This window comes from Nelumbo nucifera, chromosome 2, assembly GCF_055504915.1.
Source record: "Nelumbo nucifera cultivar China Antique chromosome 2, China Antique-T2T, whole genome shotgun sequence".
Lineage (NCBI taxonomy): Eukaryota > Viridiplantae > Streptophyta > Magnoliopsida > Proteales > Nelumbonaceae > Nelumbo > Nelumbo nucifera.
This window is the reverse complement of record NC_142650.1, coordinates 8332688-8340252: the sequence shown is the minus strand read 5'-3', so window position 1 is coordinate 8340252 and position 7565 is coordinate 8332688. Positions and strand designations below refer to the sequence as shown.

The window sequence follows — 7565 nt, the reverse complement described above, 5'->3', positions numbered from 1 at the left end:
TCGTTTCTAGCCTACGATTGGAATCACATGTCTACTCGCACAAAACCTTCTTTAGAGTGAATCCCTATGATGCCAATCTCACGGATAGAAAGCTTTCGCCTCGCCTGGTTAACTGTAGAGATCAACACTGGAACCGAGGGACAAAATTGGCAGGTTAATGCAAAACATGCAAAACCCTAAGATTATAAAAACCCTAATCCATTCACCTTTTTCTTCTCTCGCGGCGCCCTTTACCTCCACTCTTCTGCTTCTTCTCCCTGCAACCGGCGCCGGAATCTTAATTCCGTATCCTTTTAAAACCAGCCATGCCTCCCAAGTTCGATCCCACTCAGGTCGTCGACGTCTACGTGCGTGTTACTGGTGGTGAGGTCGGTGCGGCGAGTTCACTCGCTCCGAAGATCGGACCACTCGGTCTCTCTCCGAAGAAGATCGGAGAAGATATTGCCAAAGAGACTGCAAAAGAATGGAAGGGTCTCCGAGTGACTGTGAAACTCACTGTGCAGAACCGACAGGCCAAGGTATCCGTTGTGCCGTCGGCGGCCGCTCTTGTTATCAAGGCCCTCAAAGAGCCTGAACGGGACCGCAAGAAGACCAAAAACATTAAGCACACAGGCAACATTTCTCTTGATGATGTTATTGAGATTGCTAGGATTATGAGGCCTCGATCGATGGCGAAAGACTTGTCCGGAACCGTGAAGGAAATTCTCGGCACCTGTGTCTCCGTAGGCTGCACGGTCGATGGTAAGAACCCGAAAGATCTGCAGCAGGAGATCACAGACGGTGATGTTGAGGTACCACAAGATTGAGAAATTTAAGTTAACTCACCGGTTCACTACATTTTGTTTTTTTTTTTCCATCCTTTTTACTTATCCTAGGGATTTTTGATTTTGCTATTCTATCTTAAATATCGCCCCGAAGTTAAAGGGCAAGTGAAAACATTTGAAGGATTTGTTAGATGTCTCTCGATTCGTATGTTTGTTATTTAGGGTTTGGATAATATAATGTGGTTTCGGTATCTTTATCAATGCTTTATATTCTACTTGTGCTTTTAAATTCATTTGTGTGGATTTATGGATACTACTACGAGTATAGGGAATTCAAGTAGAATATGGCAATTCATTTGTTAGTTGTTCATTTCACATCGTTTTATTTGACATTCAAACTGCTTGGTTCAACTATAATTTGAAACATATATAATCAATTAGTTTTCGAATGTGTTATTTTTGAATATTGACTATGTAATGACTTATGTGCCCTCTGTATGAAATTACATGATCTCATAATTAGGTAGTTGATGCTGGTCTTGTCATTACTTCAGAAATTCTAAGTTGTCAACTAGAGTTTTACCTGATAAATGAGATGATGAAGTCATAGAAGTGTTTATGATTGGAATGTTTCTTAGATTCTGTGTGCTTTCTACTGTACAAATCGGTCATTCCTGTAGAGGGAATTCTTAATTTATTGATAAATGAACATTGATATTGAATTCCCAATGTTCACAGGTGACCTGTTGATAAATTACATACCCCATATATGGAGTGAATTATTTCAGCATCTCTGTTTATTTTTGTTTTTGAGTGAGTGCTGTAATATTACTTTCATGTTGATACACTTAATTCTTAGTATAAAATAATCCTTAACAAGAAACATACTAAACTGAACCTAATTAACTCTTTTTTGCGTTATTTTCAACTATTTTGGTTGGATACATGAATCCTTTCCTGCAACTACCTGTATCAAGAGCCATGATTTCTGTCGCATCACAAGTCCATAAATCAATTTTCCCATTTAGAACAGTAGGTTAAGAAACATGTCCAAAAAACCAGTGTGGCAAAAAAGTGAATACAATGGATTAGTGGTAAAACTAGAAAGGATTGGGTTAGGATTGGAACCATATGAAGGAATCTAGGAGTAGCTCCGGTAGGTGACAAAATGAGAGAAAGTAGAATGAGATAGTTTTGTGACATGATGGAAGGCCAACTACAACACCCATTAGAAAATTCTGTTACAAGTTGAAGGGGCTTGGGTGGAAGTAATAAGAAATGATTTAGCCTATAATTTAATGATGGATATACTACTAAACATAACAGTATGGTGAAACAGGATTAACACATCTGTCACCCTTGAGAGTTGAGACAAGGCTTATATGATGATCAGGGTCCATTTGGTTTGCTGTTGGAATCGGAATCTGAATCAAAATCTGTTGGAATTGGAATAAGAATGGTATATTCCCATAGTCTGCTTGGTTCAGACAGGAATCAGAATGCAATTATATTCTTAAGGGAGGTGGAGGTGATGGCCATTCCCTCAAATGAGGGAATGCCAATACACCAGCCCAATGAAACAGTAGGAATTGGAATGGCCCATTCCAATTCTGATTACAGACTCCCTATTCCCACAAATCAAACAGGCCCCTAATTTTCCCATTTCACAATGCTTTGTTTGTTCTTATTCTTACCCTTGTTCTTTTAGGATGGTCTACTGGCACCAAGTGACTCATTGATATGGTTATTGTTGTCTATGCACTTGACCAGACCATCTTATTTGACTTTTCCTCATTTTGACACTAATTTCATTTATCAAATGTCATATCTAGTGCTCTCTTTTCTGATTCTAATCTTTCTGTTCTTCTCATTCATTCATTATGGCATCCTTATCAGAGCTACATATGTTTTTTGGATATATTCATGATTTAGCAGCACTCTATCCCATATAGCATCTTTTTTTGGTAAATAATTCTTTAAACCAGAATCACAAAACACAGCCAAATAAAAAACACAATAGACAACAGCGGCCAAAGAAACAGCTATACAACTACCATTAGAATCACACTCCTCCACAATTAAGCCGCTACAATAACACAACACTACCAAACAGGAGAACAGAAACTGTCAGACACGAGCACCAAATAAAGCCAAGCCAGAACTTTTTATTTTTCCTTTTCAAAAAAAGGAATAAAACCAAGCCAGAACATCACCTGCCAACAAACCAGAACAAACAAGGCCTTTTTGTGCAGTAGTCTGATCTGCCACATTTAGTCATATAGTAATCTGCTGACTTTGAGAAATTCCACATCTTTAAGAAAGTAGTAAATATCCCAAGGGCAACCTGAGGCTGGTTTGGCTAGGCAAGTAACTAACTGCTCACAGGCAGACTCAATCTCCACAAAGGAAAGATTTTGAGAGCTAGCTAGTTCTAAGGCTTCCACCAGTGCAGCATCTTGAAGGGGAGAAGAATCAGTTGCTAGACCAAAAGAAACGGCTATACATCAACCAGTAGAAGCACACACCACCACTACAAAGGTAGCCTCGACAGGGTAAACAAAAGTGCCATCAGTATTTATCTTAAGAAAATTTGCCTTTGGAGGCTTCCAAAAAATAGGGAAGGACTGAGAGCCGGGAGAGGGCATTGTGGAGTGTGGATATCTCCATCTTCATAGTCACTATCAACCTTCTATTTGCCTGTTTATCCAGAAATTGCTGATGCTAGATTAGGAATCTCATAATTAAAGTAGTTATTGTTTCTATCAAGCCATATATTCCACAAAATAATGGCCTAATGCATTAGAGGTCATCAGAATGGTGTCTCATAGATTTACAGATGGAGAGGCAGCTCTTAAAACCATTGGTCAAACGAGGCAGTATTGATCAGGTCTGAGCTAATCAGCCCCATTCTACTGCAAAACTACACATTATGAGCAAAAGCACAGCGAAAGCTGCTAAACAAGGCATGCATTAGTCTCTTCCTGTAAACCATATTCTACACAGCCAGGTCAGACACTACACGCCCTTTGCCCTAAGATTTGATTAGACTGGATTGGTATTTAGGCAGCATCTGCAAAGAAAAGATTTCACTCTAGGTTGAACCGGCACTGGTCAAACAGCTTTCCACAGAGATCTGTCCAAATTAGGTTGAGGACCTGCAATTCTGAATCCTTTCAGACCTGGAATCAAGCGGGTATTCCAGAAGCTTATGCCCTCTCTATTTCCAACACCCCAATAGATTCCATCTAATAGGACTTCTTAAGGTTAGATGTTAGGAAATTCCAATTCATAAATACCTTGCTCTGATAACTTTAGCCCAAAGACTAGGACCGTCAGGAACCAACCTCCAAGCCAACTTGGCCAACAGAGCCGACCCACCAATCAACTTATTTTTATTAAGTTGCCCATATTGGCTTATAGATTTTTCCTTTACCTTTATTGGCATATGCCAGCCACCCAACACATTGGATCAACCTATCCACTTCAACCGGTTTCTAATTTTGTCTCTCTCTCTCTCTCTCCCGCACATTTCACCTTGTCATTATTATGGTTGATGATCTCATAATCTTACCGAATATTGATTCTGGCCTTGTGCTAGGAATCTGTTGATATATTTGCAATATGAAGCCTTGCCTCGTATAAAATTTTATAGACAATTAAGTTGATTATCAATCATTGGTCTTGTCATCTTGTGATTACATTGGCTCGTGTAGATCACTTGCAATTTAGTTCTTGTGTTTACGGGATTATATCGCTGTTAATACAACTGTTTTAAATTTACAATGAATTTAGCTCTTGAAATGTGTATAGGAAATGTGGCAGTAAGAATAAGCCACCTAGTTGCGAGAAAGCTTTGGTTTCTCAAGTTCATCTGCTTGTGTGCTGTCCCATGTGCACTCTTCTCGTGACGCTTCAGTCGATACAACCATGCTTCCATGATGTTATTGCTGCATGTTGTTCGTATTGATTAACGTGTAATGCAGGGAGAGTTCCGTGGGCAGCAGCACAGTCTGTTGAATGTAGACAGCTAAAAATGATACCACATAACAGCAATCCAAGAGTATTCATCCTTAAAATCTGAAGAGGAAAGAGTTAAATTTGACAAGAGAACTTGGTGAGCAAATGATTTTATGCTACCTTCTCTTGGCTCATAATGACTTCTCCAACCTGGAGAATTTGAAATGGATGTGCCCTTGTTCTAAATTAAAAATTTAGAAAATACCTACAATTCTCTAAAAATAATATAAAGCAGCTTTTTATTGACCATATTAACTCGTCAAATTATTTTAATATGCATGCATTTAAGGTTATAATCATATCCAGCTTTAATCAAATAGTTTTTACTTTTTAGGGGTGGCAATGGTATTTAGAAATTCGGTTTTGAATTTAAGATTCAAGATAATCAAATTTGAAATATCTTATTCCTATTGAATAGTTAATTGGATTTGAATTCATATATGATTTGATTTGATCAATAAATATCTGAATAGGATTGATTGTTTAATTCTTATATATAATATAAGAAAATAGTTAAATGTTTTAATTTATTGTTTATTAATTATTTATCTGAATAGGATTGATTCAATAAATATCTGAATAGGATTGATTGCTTATTAATTATTTAAAATAATTAATTGCTTGAATTCTAATCAAATCAAATATTTAATTGAATTAGAATTTGAATAGTAATTTTTAATATTTGTTGAATATTGAATCGAATTCATATGTTGAGTTTTCTAATTGGATTTGAATTCGGGATGTTGTCTGATTCGAGTTTAAGAAATTTGACTAACAAAAAGTTTCAATTGAAAGCTTGTAGGCTTGGCTCAATAAACACATGCATATATACTTACATATTTATATATTATAAAATATAATATTATATTTTATAATATATTATAAAAGTATATTTTATGTTTTATATATAATGTAAGAAAATATTATGTATTATTAAAATGTATCAATATATATAATATAATAATATATTTATTTCTGAGCTTTTGAACTGAACTTGAGCTTATCGAATACTTTATCGAATCGAGTTCAAACCGGAAAATATAGTTTAAGCTGAGCCAAGACATGCCAAAGTTCAGTTCAGCTCGTCTCGACTTGACTCGATTGCATCCTTATATGCACTACCCCCTTTTTCCATTTTGAAAATGTCCAAAATGCCCCTCCTGTTTTTTGTATAAGTAAATTCCCCCTCTATTATCCCTCTCGTTGTCACAATTGAACGCAAGGGTTAAGTACCGAACTTTGAATTTGATAAAGAGCCTTGACAACATTTTTTTTTTTTAAACTTATGCATAAGGTTTGCACCAGCCGGGAACCCTTCACAACTTTCTGATGTCTTTCCCACGGTGTTCTAAATATCGGTTGTTGAACCCTTATGCATATGCTCAAATAGATTTATATACATATTCTCAAATTGTATTTCGATAAGACCGGTTATCTAGATGACAACTGGCAAATTGATAATATGAAAAAATTGACAAGGAACACTTTCTGATGTCTTTGTCAATGCTTCTCGATTTGATTGTTGTAATGCAGTCTTCCTTTATCGATAACCCAGTAATCAATATGCCTCTCCAAACATGTGGCATGAGATCAAACCCACGAACCGCAGGTTCTCCATGAAATGGTCGGTGCGCCTCACGTGCATAATTCTCTACCCAATCCTGATTCCCGTAAAAGGTAGCTATGTAATACTGAAGAATTGATTCCACTATCGGGTTTTGTTTGTCGTTTTTTGGGTAACGATTGCGTTTTGTTTCCCTGTAAGGGCTGGAAATAATCCTTAAATATAACCCCAAATCATATCTACTCAAAAAAAAAGGAATAGGCTTTAGTTTCCATTGCTTCTCTATAATCTTGTTCCCACAAAATACATCAAGTTTTTGAACTAAGTTGCAGTCAAGCCTGATGCAAAAGTTTTCTTTTTCCCCCTCTTTTGCATCTATAAGCCGTGGAAAAGTTTTCATCGAAAAAATGGAAAATTGATGCAAATTTTCATCAATTTAATTGTCACAAATGCTCAGTTTGGAAGAAGTATAAAAATGCAAATATTTAGAGTGCAAAATCTTATATTTTGTATTGTTTTGTATGTATTTGTACTACATATTTGCATTTATACTCCTTGCAAATTGAGCAAAACAAACAAGATAATGTCAAATGACTCAAATCTGTTGCAAAACTGAGGATTTATGATCAACCCATCGCTTCCATTTTTCAAGAATAGCCAGTCGAAACCGTCGCAAACAGGCAAACAGGTAATAAATCAATCTCTTTGATTTATTTGCTTTGAAAATATTTTGCAATTAATGTAAGGAAATGCGATGCAGATGCAACGTAATACAATTTGCAGATTGCATAGTACCACCGATTTTCTTTATATTACAGTAAAACTGACGTTTCAATATTTCCGTGAATATTTAACTGTGACGTCAATTGTCAAAAAAACCCAAAGATACTTGAAAAATTTTGCAAATAGTAGGGAATTTAGTCCATATCCCGAGTAATATAAGAGATTTACCCTTCTAATTTTCACATTACTGCTGATGTTACTATCTATTTATATTTTATACTTACTTGGACATTCCTGTAAAACCTGACTATACACTAACAAAAATATAATTTCCTTTAATGTATGCTAATTTTAGAAGAAGTGCAATTTTGGGAGGGCTGGTTTGAGCTTTTGTCAAAATTTGAAGGGCCTAAGCCCGAATGCCTGCAGTGTGAAATGCTAACTGGGGGCTTAAAATCTTCCCAGTTTCCACGTGGCTATGTAGTAATATGAAGCTT

At 36.3% G+C, this 7565-nt stretch overlaps 1 pseudogene; it reads left to right on the top strand.

The window, feature by feature from the left end:
• Positions 1-203: 203 nt before the first annotated feature.
• Positions 204-1032, top strand: LOC104594855 (large ribosomal subunit protein uL11 pseudogene; annotated as a pseudogene).
• Positions 1033-7565: the final 6533 nt, after the last annotated feature.